The sequence below is a fragment of the Cupressus sempervirens genome, chromosome 9 (assembly GCF_028749045.1).
Source record: "Cupressus sempervirens isolate cs-2001-9-10 chromosome 9, ASM2874904v1, whole genome shotgun sequence".
In the NCBI taxonomy this organism is placed as follows: Eukaryota; Viridiplantae; Streptophyta; class Pinopsida; order Cupressales; family Cupressaceae; genus Cupressus; species Cupressus sempervirens.
Window position 1 is genome coordinate 603,834,121 of NC_143126.1, and position 17,950 is coordinate 603,852,070.

Consider the following 17,950-nt stretch of genomic DNA (forward strand, 5'->3'; position numbering starts at 1 on the left):
ACTTTTGAACCGTAGCTCTGATTGACGAACCGTTTACATTTCTAGAAAGCTCTCAAATCACTCTATAGCCTTATGGATAGCTTCACTCATCCCCCATTTTTTGGCCCTTTTTAAAGTCATTTAATGCCCCTAACTTGACTTGGAAGAATTCTTAAGAGGTCTCCAAAAATTGGAAAACTGCGATAACTTTCAAACTGTGGGGCCTTTTGACTTGATTCTTTTTCTAAAATGCTCTAAATTGCAATTATATTCATTTGGCCAATTTACACCTCCTATTTCACCAAAATGATGGCTCAATTACATACTCCTTTTTTTTGACATTTACACGTATCCCAAGGTGTTCAAATACTCTATCCTAGAACACTAATAGTGGAATTGTGAGAGTTGGAACCTTTATTTGACCCAAATGGGTATCAGAAATAAAAACACATGAAACAAAAATTAAGTCTAAGTAAATTTTTTTTTGGGTGACACAGGATTGCCCTTATACCTTTGGATGCTCCTGCATCATTGGTCTTGTTGCATCATTGGGATCCATGTAGAATCCATACTCTCACATTGAGACCGGTTGAGTGATTTTATGATGTATGGTTTTATTGGCTTTGGGATTCATGCAAAATCCATCCTCTTGAGTTGCTTTTGGTTAGGTGTTTGTTTTGCATTATGTTCTCATCCTATCCTTGTGTTATGAGCTTCGTGATGGTGGTGCGCCACACACGAGTACATGTGCATACATTTGTTGGAGGACTTGTGGGTCTCGACCTTCCATGTCTTTTCTAGAAGTTTTGATCATTGGGGTTGGGATGGGAGTATGCATGCCCACGGGCACTTGTTATAGGATGAGCATGGGTAGGGTAGGGCAGCATATGAAGGGGGCTTCTATCTCAATGCCTGGTGATCATTCTACCTCAAGGGTTAGCGGAGGATATGAAGTTTTAAATAAGTGATAATTAAAGAAAATGTGTGACTGGTAATAAAATTTAAGATAATAAAATGTTGTGCTGAGCCATTCCATTGAGGGATGCTGAATCTGCATCATCCAAGCTTAGGTTTTTTGATGCCAAGCGACTCTCCATGATGTCAGCCCCTACTTAGTAGCTTTTTGAGTGTCTGACCAAGACCTATACTCCTTGCATTGTCTTAGCTTCTTGGTTGTAGCCATCATACTGTCTGGCATGAGTGTTAGCCATGGATGTTCTTTTGTGTGTTTGTGGTTGGATCATTATCTCCATCAGAATGATGGGTGTGGACCTATGGGTTCTATGTGGTTGGGGGGCATAGCTACCTTCACCACTGCTAGGGACTGGTGTATAGAGATGATCTTTTGTCCTAGTGCGACCATTGCTAGATGTCTTCACTTAGTACTTTGGGTTCCAGAGTATGCTTTCTTGTGATTTATGCTTTCATTAGAATGCTTGGATATCATGTTTAGATGATGTTAGTTTATTTGTTCCACATTCCCATGTTATGATGTTTAGCATATGATTAGATGATGCTATTTGATTTAGTAGTATATCTGTTGCTTACTTTTGTTTAGCATGTGATAGGCGATGTTATCTACTGTAGGATTATCTTATGCATTTTCACTAGCATGTTAGATTTCCTTATGCTGATATTATGCATGTTTTAGTAGTGACGTCCTTATTATGATAGTACTGACAATTTGGTCAGTAGCTTGGGATGTTATGCGCGGGGGATGGCTAGGACCCACGATGGTCTTATGATGCTATTGACGGTTGGGAGGAACCACATACTTAGTTTGTTTGTTTAGTTCATTGCGATGTTTATTTTAGTATGTTCTTTGCTGTTGTAGTTTAGATGGATAGATGTTCTTCATTCTGTGTTGTTCTCTCACTCGAGTGTTCATGCCTCGAGATGTGGATCCAGTTCTCACTAGTGTAGAGGTTCTTTGGTGTATTTTTTCCCTTTCTTAGTTCTGGAAGTGTCTTTGTTTTCTATGGGTGACATTTGTTCAGCAATGTGCAACATTTAAAAAGTATCGCATGCCCGTAAAAATTGTATCGTATGACACTGTAAAGTATTGCACATTTTCTTGAGAAATGTCATGCGACATATCGCATGCCTTTTAGAGAAGACTCGTGTGACACTTTTTCAGTATCGCATGCCTCTTAGAGAAGTGTCATATGACACTGTTGAAGTGTCGCATGCCTTAAAGAAAAGTATCGCCCAGTCCCTGAAAGTGTCGCACTCCTTCTTGAGAAATGTTGTGCGACACTTTTCTATGCTGCATTATAGTATCACACAATTTTTGTAAACTTTTTGAGAGTTGTTTTGGGTACCCTTTTGGGCATTCCTCGACCCTATGTTGTTGCATTTTGAATTTTGTTGGCTTCTCTTGAATCCAATTTTTGTGTTTGTGTTTTAGTCTCTTGGGGTTTAAAATATATCGTTTAAGTATAAGTTGACATATATTTAATTTCTTATACTTAAGATATATTTTAATATATGCAACAAATCTTTTGAGATAGGTTTCAGACCTCTCAAAGACAAGTTAAGGATTTTAAGAAATTTCAGGGCTTCAAGAATCTAGACTTAGCCAGTTTTAACTGCATCAGGACTTTAGGCTTAGCAAAATTTCAAGATTCTTCATTTTACCATACCTTAGTGTTTTTTTGATGAGTGGTCATTCTTTGAGCCCTCATCTGATTTGGTAGTGGTGTTCGGATATTTGTTGGTTGCCGCAATTATGGTGGAATCTACTGTTGTGATCTTTGTGATCTATGCATGATGTTGTCATGTGCATTCATACTTGATAAAAAAAAAAATCTTGAATTGATTTGAATCCTTGTTTCCAAAGATCTCCAAGTGAAACATTACATACATAGATATATGTATGTATGCATTCAATGTATACATAGATATATGTATGTATGGATGCATGCATGCATACATATATATATGTTTGCATCTGTATACATACATACATGTATGGATGTATGCATCCATGCATGCATGTATGTATGCATCCATACATATATATGTATTCATGCATATATATACATACATACATACATGTATACATGTATGTATGCATGTATGGATGTATGCATCCATGCATTCATACATGCATGCATGTATGTATGCAAGCATACATGCATATGCATACATACAAGATATATACATGTATATATATATGTATGCATCCATACATACATATATCTCTATATGCATTGCATACATACATGGATATGCATGCATAGATATATCTATGTATGTATGCAATATGTATGTATACATGTATGAATGCATCCATCCATATAGACATGTATCTATGTATACATACATATTGCATATGCATGCATCTATGTATACATACATGTATCTATGTATGTATACATGTATGTATGTATGCCTGCATACATCCATACATACATACATGTATCTATGTATGTATGCATGCATTAATACATACATCCATACATACATATATAATTCCATGCATGTATACATAGATATATATGTGTATGTATACATGCATGGATATCTATGTATGTATGCAATGTATACATAGATATATGTATGTATGGATGCATGCATGCAAACATACATATATATGTATGGATGCATATATATACATACATACATACATACATACATGTGTATATACATAGATGCATGCATCCATGCAGGAATGTATGTATGCATCCATACATATATATGGATGCATGCATATATATACATACATACATACATGTATACATGTATATATGTGTGTATACATAGATGCATGCATGTATACATGCATGCATACATACAAGATGCATACATAAAAGATATATACATGTATGCATGTATGCATATGGATGCATGCATGATATATATATATATATATATGGATGCATGCATGATATATATATGTATACATGTATGTATGTATATATATATCTATGTATCCATGGATGTATGCATCCATGTATGCATAGATGCATGCATGTATGTATGCATCCATGCATGCATGCATGCATGCATACATATATATGTATATATACATGCATGCATGCATACATACAAATATATGTATGCATGTATACATGGTGTATGCATATATATCTATGTATGCAATATGTATGCATGGATGTATGCATCTATAGATACATGCATGGATGTATACATGCATGCATCCATCCATGCATACATGCATATGCATACATACAAGATATATACATGTAGACATGTATGTATGTATGTATGCATTCATGCATACATACATGCATGCATCATACATATATACATTTATGTATGACATAGATACATGTATGTATGTATGCATACATGCATGCATGCATGCATGCATGTATGCATACATACATGCATGCATGCATGGATGTATGCATCCATGAATGCATATGCATACATACAAGATATATACATGTATACATCTATGCATCTATGATCCATGTGTGTATGCATGCATGCATATGGATGTATACATTCATACACACATGTATACATGCATGCATCCATACAGTATCTATGTATGCAATATGTATGTATACATAGATACATGTATGTATGATGTATGCATGCATGTATGTATGGATGTATGCATGCATGTATGTATGGAAGTATCTATGCATACATCCATACATACATGTATCTATATATACATTGCATGCATGCATAGATATATCTAAGCATGCATGCATGCATGATTGGTATAATTGTATCTATGTATGTATGCATGTATACATAGATGCATGCATGGATGCATCCATGCATAGATCCATCATGCATACATGCATCCATGCATAGATATGCATGCATCCATGGATAGATATATCTATGCATGCATGCTTGCAATGTATACATAGATAAATGTATGTATGGATGCATGCATAGATACAGATATATATATATATATCTATGTATGCAATATGTATGCATGCATATATATATGTATATATATATGTATGCATACATACATAAATACATGTATGTATATATATATATGTATGCATGCATACATAGATACATGTATGCATACATACATACATACATACATACATATATGCATTCATATATAGATACATGCATGCATAGATACATACATATATCTATGTATGCAATATATATATATATATATATATATATGGATGCATACATACATAGATACATTTATGTATATATAGATACATGCATACATGCATGTATGTATGCATGCATAGATACATACATATATTGATGTAGGAGCATCTAGAGGTATAAGGGATTTTCTGTGTCACCCAAAAAAAAATGTACTTAGACTTAGTTTCTGTTTCATGTATTTTCATTTCTGGATACCCATTTGGGTCAAATAAAGGTTCCAACTCTCACAGTTTCACTATCAGTGTTTTAGAATAGAGTATTTGAACACCTTGGGATATGTGTAAATGCTAAAAAAATAGGAGTATTTAATTGAGCCATCATTTTGGTGAACTAGGAGGTGTAAATTGGCTAGATGAATGTACTTGTAATTTAGAGCATTCCAGAAAAAGAATCAGGTCAAAAGGCCCCACGGTTTGAAAGTTATCGCAATTTTTTAGGTTTTGGAGACCTCCTAAGAATGCTTCAAAGTCAGGATAAGGGCATTAAATAACCTTGAAAAGGGCCAAAAAATGGGGGATGAGTGAAGCTGGTCCATAGGGCTATAGAGCACTTTGAGAGCTTTTCGAAAATGTAAACGGTTCGTCAATCAGAGCTACGGTTGAAAAGTTATGCCTCCCGAAAGATCAATTACCATTTCTGGATTTTTCTAGATTTGTGTTGACTTCTAACGCAGCTTCTAGAGCCTTCTATTTGGTTGGTGGATGCCAACTAGCACTTTCCAGAATGTATTCCTAGTCCTTAACCCTCTGGGGTATATTTATGGACATTTGTGGCATTGTAAAAGATAGTTTGGAGTGGAGTTTGAGAGGAGGTACTACAAGGAGAAATTATCTCCAAATTTATGCTATTATAAGCCCATAGGGCATGTTTTGAAGTCTATTTTCTTTGTACTGAATGTACTAGCTTATTCTCACAGTTAATACAATTTCCCTTTTCCTGTTATGTCCATTCTGTGCTTGGGTTGTGTCCCCATCAAGTGGTATTAGAGCTAGTTTTCCTGAGTGTGTAGACAGAGTGCCAACTGTGAGGCAATTTGCACCAGGACTTTTTGGTTGTGGGTTTGAGTTAAGAAGATACCTCCATGAAGAGAGCATGGTGGAAGGGCTAGACCTTTTAACCTTAAGGAGGTTAGAGCCCTCCAAAGGCAGGTACAAGCATTGCAAGAGGAGCTCCATAAAGGAACAAATGTTACCACAGGTGACAATAGCGAGGATGACAATGAAGAAGAAGAAATTGGACCAAAAAGGGAATTTGATGGGGAAGTTTTGAATCAGGTAGAGGAAAGGAATTTGACAGTGATTACTAAGTTTGGGAAAAGATCTACAATTGAAGTGGTTGTATTTTCAGCAAATCTGAAACTAGATGAGTTGATCGATTGGATCAATGAACTGGAAGAATACTTTGAGTATTAGGATATCAGGGTCCTAGATAGGGTTAAGTTTGCAAAGGCCAAACTAAAAGGCCATGCCAAAATCTAGTGGCAAGAGGTCCAATTGGAAAGAAATAGAAGAGGAAAGAAGAAGATCACAAGGTGGGATCGCATGGTGGACAAATTGAAGAAGCAGTTCACTCCTCTGGACTACGAGCTTGATTTTTTTAAGAAGATGCATGGATTAAAGCAAGCAAGAAGATTAGTCCAAGAATATATAGATGAGTTTTGCTGACTCTTGATTAGAGTAGGGCATGCAGAAGCAAATAAGGAGAAGGTTTCTCATTATATCAGTGGGTTGGGACCTAGCATCCAAGAGGAATTAAGTCTAGTAAGAATGACCAGCATTGAAGATGCATACCAGTTTTCCCTACGAGTTGAAGAAAAGCTAAATAAAAGGTTTGAAGGGAGACAAATAGGTCACAGTCAAGGAGGAAGGGGAAGCGGTAGGTCATCTAGAGGCCAACATGAAACCCAAAAGAAAAATGAATATGTGGGTACTAGCAGGAACCAGAGGAATGAGGGTTTCAACCACTTCCATGATCAAGACTTTGGAAATCAGAGAGGAAGAGGTAGAGGATGTGGACAAGGAAGAGGAGGCTTCCATGGTACCTATTTCCATTTTAATGAAGAAGGTCATCGTGCCTTTGAATGCCATCAATGACAAGGAAGGACAGATAGGAGAGCTAAGGGCCAAGCTAGGGTTGCTCATGTGGATGAAGATCCACAATAATCACATTCAGAGGATGCAAAAAGAGAAGAGACCTTGGTGAATGAAAGGGTCCTACTAAGTGGTGAGATTGAACAAGGACAAAGGAGGAGTTTGTTCCGTAATAGATGCAAGTGTGAGGATAAATGTTGTGATGTGATCATTGATGGTGGTAGCACTGATAACTTGATATTAGAAGAGATGGTCTATAATCTGAAGCTCAAGAGGGAGAGACATCCCTAGCCCTATCGGATTGCTTGGGTGAAAGATGATCATAAGGTCCTGGTAAGTGAACAATGTTTAGTGAAATTCAAAATTGGAAGTTACCATGATGAAGTTCTCTGTGATGTTATTCCAATGGATGTTTTCCATCTATTGTTGGGTAGACTGTGCAAGTTTGATAGGCATGTAGTACATGATGGTCATGCAAACACATACTCTCTAAAAAAGGATGGAGTTTGCCACAAACTAAAGGCCATGAAAAAGGAAGGTGAAAAGGTATGTAGCAATGCTAGGATTTTTCTTGTTGATGGAAGAAAGTTTTTAGATGGCATGAAACATCAGTGTATGTGCTATGCTTTTATTCCTAGGAAAGATAAAGCAAGTAGTAGTGAAATACCACTTCTAGTTTCAAACTTACTAGATGAGTTTTGAGATATTGTCTCTGATAATGTTCCAGAAGGATTGCCACTAGTAAGGCAAATCAATCATCAGATAGATTTAATCCTAGGAGCTAGTTTTCCTAACAAGGCTACTCATAGGATGACTCCTACAGAAACTGAGGAGCTAAAAAGATAGGTCCAAGAGCTGTTGACGAAGGGCTTGATTTAGGAGAGGCTGAATCCATGTGCAATACTTGCAGTACTAGCACCAAAGAAGGATGGAGAGTGGAGGATGTGTACAGACTCTTAAGCTATAAACAGGATAACCATCAAGTATCAGTTTTCTTTGCCAAGAATGGACGATCTTATGGATTGCTTGAGTCGAGCTCAGTACTTCACAAAGATAGATCTCAAGAGTGGTTATCACCAAATACAGATTCAAGAAGGAGATGAGTGAAAAATAGTCTTCAAGACCAAGGAGGGTCTTTATGAGTGGTTAGGCATGCCCTTTGGATTGACAAATGCCTCGAGTACCTTCATGTACCTTATGAATGAGGTACTTAAGAAGTTCCTTGGAAAATTTGTTATTGTCTATTTGGATGATATTTTAATTTTCAGCAAGACTTTGGAAGAACATTTATTGCATATTCGTAGTGTCCTTGAAAGGTAAAGGGAAGAGAAACTATTAATTAATTTGAAGAAGTGTATCTTTTCAAAAAGGGAGTTAGTCTATTTGGAGTTTGTTATATCATCTGAAGGTCTTAAAATGGATCCAGAGAAGGTAAAAGCCATATTGGAATGGCCTACTCCAAGGTTTGCTACTGAGATAAGATCATTTCATGGTTTGGTTAGTTTTTACAAGAAGTTTATTAAGAATTTTAGTGGCATATGTGTACCCCTAACTGACACAATAAGAGGGGATAGAAAAGAGTTCAAATGGACTGCAGCAGCTACGAGAAGTTTTGAATTGCTGAAGAAGAAGGTGATAGAACAGCTTGTGTTGGCACTCCCAAATTTTAGAAAGGTATTCCAGGTGGATTGTGATGCTATTGGCAGCACTATTGGGGCTGTATTAAGCCAAGAAGGTAAGCCTATTGCATATTTTAGTGAAAAATTGAATGATGCAAAGAAGAAGTATTCTGTTTATGATCAAGAGTTCTATGCAATAGTTTAGGCCTTAAAGAAATGGAGGCATTATTTATTGCCAAAGGAATTTTTTTTCTATACTGATCACCAGGCATTAGAGTACCTAAATAGCCAAGGTAAATTGAATCAAAGGCATATGAAGTGGGTAGAGTTCTTGCAGAGCTATACATTTGTGTTCAAGCATAGAAGTGGAAAATCTAACAGGGTTGCAGATGCACTAAGCAGGAGACAGTTGTTGCTTACAGTAATGCAGGTTGAAGTAGTTGGGTTTGATGAACTCAAGAATCTATACGCTAATGATCCTGATTTTGCTGAAGCATGGAAAGCTTGTAAAGAGCCTGTTGATATAGATAGAACTAAGTGGTTAGACAATCTGATTCAGGATGGTATGCTATTCAAGCGCGGTCAATTATGCATTCCAAGGAGTTCCATGAGGGAAAATCTGATTAAGGAGAAACACAGTGAAGGGATGGCAAGACATTTTGTTCAAGATAAAACCATTGCCATTCTTAAAGAACATTATTTTTGGCCTCAGGTTCCACAGGATGTGAAAAAGTTTGTACAGAGTTGCCAGGTTTGTGAAGTTGCCAAGGGATTTAGTCACAATACTAGACTATATCAGCCATTGCCTGTTCCATCAAAGCCATGGAAGGACATAAGTATGTATTTTGTTTTTGGATTGCCAAGAACAAAAAGGGGTAATGACTCAACATTTGTGGTGCTTGATCGGTTCTCCAAAATGCAACATTTCATTCCATGCCACAAAACTCATGATGCTGTCCATATTGCAGACTTATTTTTCAGAGAGGTGGTGAGACTACATGGTCTCCCAAGGAGTATAGTTTCTGACAGAGATACTAAATTTGTGGGGTATTTATTGAGAACATTATGGAAGAAGTTGAGAATAGATTTGAAATTCAGTTCCACACATCACCCGCAGTCCGACGGCCAAACAGAAGTGGTAAACCGAAGTCTGGGCAATTTGCTGAGATGTTTAGCTAGGGATAAGCCCAAGGGATGAGATTTGATTCTACCACAAGTAGAGTTTTCTTACAATACCTCTGTAAATAGGAGTACTGGAAAATCACCATTCCAAATTGTATATGGAAGTAGCCCAAGGATTGCACCAAAATTGAGGAAGATAGAACAAGGGGAGAGGACAAGTGTCGAAGCTAAGGAATTTGTTGAACATATCAAGCATCTACATTAGGAGGTTCAAGCACAAATTAACAAGATGAATCAAGATTATAAAACTAGGGCTGATTAGAGGAGAAGACATAAGAAATTTCAAGTAGGGGATCTAGTCATGGTACACTTTCGAAAAGAAAGATTTTCAGCCAGTACTTACAACAAGCTAAAAATGAAGAAATTTGATCCCTGCAAAATTATGAAGAAACATGACTTAGGAAATGCATATGAGGTGGAGCTGCTAGATGGTATTCACATTTCTCCTATTTTCAACATTGTAGACATAACAATGTATCATGATGATGGTGCAAAGGAGGAGCTGGTGTTAGAGACATGTCCAATTCCTACTTCCAAGAAGGAGGAGATAAAACACATTCTAGATCATCGTGTGGGTAGGAGTACCAGAAATATGTAGTATGAAGAGTATTTGGTCAAGTGGAAAGGACGGCTGATAGAGGACTCAACTTGGATTTCAGCAGCTGAGGTTTCCCATTTGGGATTTCCTCTACCATTCGTAAAGTGACAGGGTCACTTCTCAATCTACCCTAGGTGTCTGATGCAAGAGCATCTAGAGGTATAAGGGCAATCCTGTGTCACCCAAAAAAAATATGTACTTAGACTTAGTTTTTATTTCATGTCTTTTCATTTTTGGATACCCATTTGGGTCAAATAAAGGTTCCAACTCTCACAGTTCCACTATCAATTTTCTAGGATAGAGTATTTGAACACCTTGGGATATGTGTAAATGTTGAAAAAATATGAGTATGTAATTGAGACATTATTTTGGTGAACTAGGAGGTGTAAATTGGCTAGATGAATGTAATTGTAATTTAGAGCATTCCAGAAAAAGAATCAGGTCAAAAGGCCCCACGATTTGAAAGTTATCGAAATTTTTTAGGTTTTGGAGACTTCCTAAGAATGCTTCAAAGTTAGGATAGGGGCATTAAATTACCTCAAAAAGAGCCAAAAAATGAGGGATGAGTGAAGCTAGTCCATAAGGTTATAGAGCACTTCGAGAGCTTTTCGGAAATGTAAACAGTTTATCAATTGGAGCTATGGTTCAAAAGTTATGCCTCTCAAAAGATCGGTTACCATTTCTATATTCTTCTAGATTTGTGTCGACTTCTAACGCAGCTTCTAGAGCCTGCTATTTGGTCAGTGGATGCCAAATAGCACTTTCTAGAATGTATTCCTATTCCTTAACCCTTTGGGGTCTATTTATGGACATTTCTCGCATTGTAAAAGACAATTTGGAGTGGAGTTTGAGAGGAGGTGCTAAAAAGAGAAATTATCTCCAAATTTATGCTATATGTAAGCTCATAGGGCATATTTTAAAGTCTATTTTCTATGTACTAAATGTACAAGCTTATTTTCACAGTTAAAACAATTTTCTTTTTCTTGTTCTGTCCATTCTGTGCTTGGGTTGTGTCCCTATCATATATCTATGTATGCAATATATATATATGGATGCATCCATACATAGATACATGTATGTATACATAGATACATGCATGCATGCATGCATACATCTATGGATGCATGCATGCATGCATGCATACATCTATGGATGCATGCATGCATAGATACATACATATATCTATGTATGCAATATGTATGTATACATAGATACATGTATCTATGGATGCATGAATGCATACATGTATACATACATAGATACATACATAGATACATGCATGCATACATACATAGCTACATATATGTATGGATACATCCATCCATACATAGATATATATATGTATGGATGGATTTATACATGTATGTATGGATGGATGTATGCATACATGTATACATACATAGATACATGCATGCATACATACACAGATACATGTATGTATGGATGCATGCATGTATACATAGATATATATATGCATGCATGCATACATACATGCATATATCTATATATGCAATATGTATGTATAAATAGATACAATTATGCATGCATATATATATACACATCAATTCATACATACATCTATCCATGTTTATGCATGCATGCATATATACATGTATCTATGTATGTATGTATGGATGTACATGCATCCATCCATCCATACATACATGTATCCATGTATATGCATGCATGCATACATACATGTATCTATGTATATACATGTATGTTGTATGCATGCATGCATCCATACATACATCTATGTATATACATATATCTTGTATGTATGCATATCCATGTATGAATGCATGCATACATATATACATACATATATACATATATATCTATGTATACATGCATGCATGGATAGATATATCTATGTATGTATGCAATGTATGTATGCATGCATGCATACATCCATGTATCTATGTATGTATGCATGTATGTATGGATGTATATATATGCATGCATTAATATATATGTATGTATCCATACATACATGTATACATGTACGCATGTATGTATATATATGCATGCATACATACATACATGTATCTATGTATGACATATGCATCCATATGTACATTGCATCCATGCATAGATATATGCATGTATGCATGCATGTATATGTATGTATGCATGCATCCATCCATACATGCATGCAATCTATATGCATGCATCCATCCATACATACATGTATCTATGTATATGCATGCATACATACATTACATACATGTATCTCTATATGATGTATGCATACATACATACATTGCATCCATGCATAGATATATCTATACATGCATGCATCCATACATGCATTTATGTATGATGAATGCATACATCCATACATTGCATCCATGCATAGATATATCTATGCATGCATGCTTTTATGTATCCATGCATGCATTTATGTATGCATGCATGCATAAATATATACATTGCATACATATACATAGATACATGTATGTATGGATGTATCTATGTATGATGTATGCATCCATACATACATTGCATCCATGCATAGATATATCAATGCATGCATGCATACATGCATCTATGTATGATGTATGCATACATACATACATTGCATCCATGCATAGATATATGCATGTATGTATGCATGCATCCATCCATGCATACTGATGGGGACACAACTTAAGCATAGAATGGACACAACAGGAAAGGAAAAATTGTATTAACTATGTAAATATGCTATTACATTTAGTACAGAGAAAATAGACTTCAAAACATGCTCTAAGGGCTTACAACAGTAATAATCTAGAGATAATTTCTCCTTTTAGTACCTCCTTTCAAACTTCACTCCAAACTGCCTTTTACAATACCAAAAATGTTCTTAAATAGACTCTGGAGGGTTAAGGATTAGGAGTACATTTTAGAAAGTGCTAGTTGGCATCCACCGACTAAATAGAAGGCTCTAGAAGCTGCGTTAGAAGTGGATGCAAATCTAGAAGAATCCAAAAACTGTAACCAAACTTTCGAGAGCCATAACTTTTGAACCGTAGCTCTGATTGATGAATCGTTTACATTTTTGGAAAGCTCTTGAAGTTCTCTATAAGTATATATACCAGATTCACTCATTCCCATTTTTCATCCCTTTTTGAGGTCATGTAATGCCTCTAACCTAACTTCAAAGTATTCTTAGGATGTCTCCAAAAATTGAAAAACTGCGATAACTTTCAAACCGTGGGGCCTTTTGACCTGATTCTTTTTGTGGAATGCTCTAAATTACAATGAAAATTATCTAGCCAATTTACACCTTCTAATTCACCAAATTGATGGCTCAATTACATACTCCTATTTTTTTGGCATTTACACGTATCCCAAAGTGTCCGAATACTCTATCCTAGAATACTGATAGTGGAACTATGAGAGTTGGAACCTTTATTTGACCCAAATGGTTATCCAAAAATGAAAACACATGAAACAAAAACTAAGTCTAAGTACTTTTTTTTTTTTTTGGTTGACACATGATTTCCTTTATACCTCTGGATGCTCCTACATCAGACACCTAGGGTAGATTGAAAAGTGACCTTGTCACTTTATGAATGGTAGAGGAAATCCCAAATGGGAAACCTCAGCTGCTGAAATCCAAGTTGAGTCCTCTATCAGCCGTTCTTTCCACTTGACCAAATACTCTTCATACTACCTATTTCTAGTACTCCTACCCACATGATGATCTAGAATGTCTTCTATCTCCTCCTTCTTAGAAGGAAAGAATTGGACATAGCTCTAACATCAGCTCCTCATCTGCACCATCATCATGATACTTTGTTAAGTCTACAATGTTGAAAATAGGAGAAATGTGAATACCATCTGGAAACTCCACCTCATATGAATTTCCTGAGTCATGTTTCTTCAGAATTTTGCAGGGGCCAAATTTCTTCATTTTCAGCTTGTTGTAAGTACCAGTTGGAAATCTTTCTTTTCTAAAGTGTACCATGACTAGATTACCTACTTGAAATTCCTTATGTCTTCTCTTTTAATCATCCCTAGCTTTATATTCTTGATTCATCCTGACAATGTGTGCTTGGACCTCCTCATGTAGACGATTGATATGTTCAGCAAATTTTTTAGCTTCAGCACTTGTCCTCTCCCTTTGTTCTATCTTCCTCAATTCTAGTGCAGTCCTTGGGCTACTTCCATATACAATTTGGAATGGTGATTTTCCAGTACTCCTATTTACAGAGTTATTGTAAGAAAACTTGACTTGTGGTAGAATCAAATCCCATCCCTTGGGCTTCTCCCCAACTAAACATCCCAGCAAATTGCCTAGACTTCTGTTTAGCCGTTAGTCTGTGGGTGATGTGTGGAACTGAATTTCAAGTATGTTCTCAACTTTTTCCATAATGTTCTTTAGAAATACCCTACAAATTTAGTAGCTCTGTCAGAAACTATACTCCTTGGAAGACCATGTAGTCTTACCACCTCTCTGAAAAAAAAGTCTGCAATATGGATAGCATCATGAGTTTTGTGGCATGGAATGAAATGTGTCATTTTTGAGAACCTATCAACGGCCACAAATATTGATTCATTACCCCTTTGTGTCCTTGGCAATCCAAGAACAAAATCCATAATTATGTCCTTCAATGGCTTTGATGGAACAGGCAATGGATGATATAGTCCAGTATTCTGACTAAATCCCTTGGCAACTTGACAAATCTAACAAGTCTATACAAACCTCTTCACATCTTGTGACATTTGAGACCAAAAATAATGTTCTTTGAGAATGGAAATGGTCTTATCTCGACCAAAATGTCCTGCCATCCCTCCACTATGTTTCTCCTTAATCAGATTTTCCCTCATGGAACTCCTTGTAATGCATAATTGACTGCCCTTGAATAACATGCCATCCTAAATTAGATAGTCTAACCACTTAGTTCTGTCTACAACAATAGGCTCTTTACAAGATTTCCATGCTTTAGCAAAATCAAGATCCTCAAGGTACATATTCTTGAGTTCATCAAACCCAACTACTTCAACTTGCATTGCTATAAGAAACATCTATCTCCTACTTAATGCATCTACAACCCTATTAGATTTTCCACTTCTATGCTTCAACACAAATGTATAGCTCTACAAGAACTCTACCCACTTCATATGCCTCTAATTAAATTTAACTTGGCTATTTAGGTACTGCAATGTGTGATGATCAATATACAAAACAAATTCTTTTGACAATAAATAACGCCTCCATTTCTTTAAGGCCTCAACTATTGCATAGAACTCTTGATCATAAAAAGAATACTTCTTTTTTTGCATCATCCAATTTTTTCCTAAAATATGCAATAGGCTTACCTTCTTGGTTTCATACAGCCCCAATAGCACTGCCACTAGCATCAAAATCCATTTGGAACACCTCTCTCAAATTTGGAAGTGCCAACAAAGGTTGTTATGTTACCTTCTTCTTCAGCAATTAAAAACTTCTCACAGCTGCCACAGTCCATTTGAACTCTTCTCTATCCCCTCTTATTGTGTCAGTCAGGGGTGCACATATGCCACTGAAATTCTTAATGAATTTTTTGTAAAAACTAACTAGACCATGGAACGATCTTAGCTCAGTAGCAGACTTTGGAGTAGGCCATTCCAAGATGGCTTTTACCTTCTTTGGATCCATTTTGAGACCTTCAGGTGATATAACAAACTCCAAGTAGACTAACTCCCTTTTTGTAAAGATACACTTCTTCAGATTAATCAACAGTTTCTCTTCCCTTAACCTTTCAAGGACACTACGAATATACAATAAATGTTCTTCCAAAGTCTTGCTAAAAAATAAAATATCATCCAAATAGACAATAAAATTTTTTCCCAAGAACTTCTTAAGTTCCTCATTCATAAGCCGCATGAAGGTACTTGAGGCATTCATCAATCCAAAGGGCATGACTAACCACTCATAAAGACCCTCCTTGATCTTGAAGGCTATTTTCCACTCATCTCCTTCTCGAATCTTTATCTAGTGGTAGCCACTTTTGAGATCTATCTTTGTGAAGTACTGAGCTCCACTTAAACAATCCATAAGATCATCCATTCTTGGCAAAGGAAACTGATACTTGATGGTTATCCTATTTATAGCTCGAGAATTTGTACACATTCTCCACTCTCCATCCTTCTTTGGTGCTAGTACTGTAGGTACTACACATGGACTTAGGCTCTCCCAAATGAAACCCTTTCTCAATAGCTCCTGAACCTATCTATTTAGCTCCTTAGTTTCAGTAGGAGTCATCCTGTGAGCAGCCTTGTTTGGAAAACTAGCTCCTAGGATTAAATCTATCTGATGACTGATTTTCCTTATCAGTGGCAATCCTTCTGGAACATTATCAGAGATGATATCTCCAAACTCACATAATAAATTTGAAACTTCAAGTGGTATTTCACTACTACCTTCTTTATCTTTCTTAGGAAAGAAAGCATAGCACATATGACATTGCACATACGCTGATGTTTCATGCCATCTAAAAACTTCCTTCTATCAACAAGAAAAATCCTAGCACAACCACATACCTTTTCACCTTCCTTTTTCATGGGCTTCAGTTTGTGGAAAACTCCATCCTTTGTTAGAGAGTATGTGTTTACATGACCATCATTTACTACATGCCTATCAAACTGCCACAGTCTACCCAACAATAGATGACAATCATCCATTGGAATAACATCACAGAGAACTTCATCATGGTAACTCCCAGTTTTTAATTTCACTAAACATTGTTCATTTACTAGGACCTTATGATCATCTTTCACCCAAGCAATCTAATAGGGCTGGGGGCATTTTTCCCTCTTAGGCTTCAGCTTAGAGACCATCTCTTCTAATACCAAGTTATCAGTGCTACTATCATCAATGATCACAACACAACATTTATCCTCACACTTGCATTTGGTACAAAACAAACTCCTCCTTTGTCCTAGTTCAATATCACCACTAAGTAGGACCCTTTCATTCATTAGAGTCTCTCCTCTTTCTACATCCTCTGAATGTGATGATTGTGCATCCTCATCCACATGAGCAACCCTAGCTTGACCCTTAGCTCTCCTATCTATCCTTCCTTGTCATTGAGGGCATTCAAAGGCACGATGGCCTTCTTCATATCAATGGAAATAGGTACCAAAAAAGCCTCCTCTTCCTTGTCCACATCCTCTACCTCTTCCTCTCTGATTTCCAAAGTCTTGATCATGGGAGCAGTTGAAACCCTCACTCCTCTGGTTCCTACTAGTACCCACATATTTTTTTTTTTTTTGGGTTTCATTTTAGCCTCTAGATGACCTACCACTACCCCTTCCTCCTTGAACGTGCCCTCTTTGTCTCCCTTCAAACCTCTTATTTAGCTTCTCTTCAAGTTGTAGGGAAA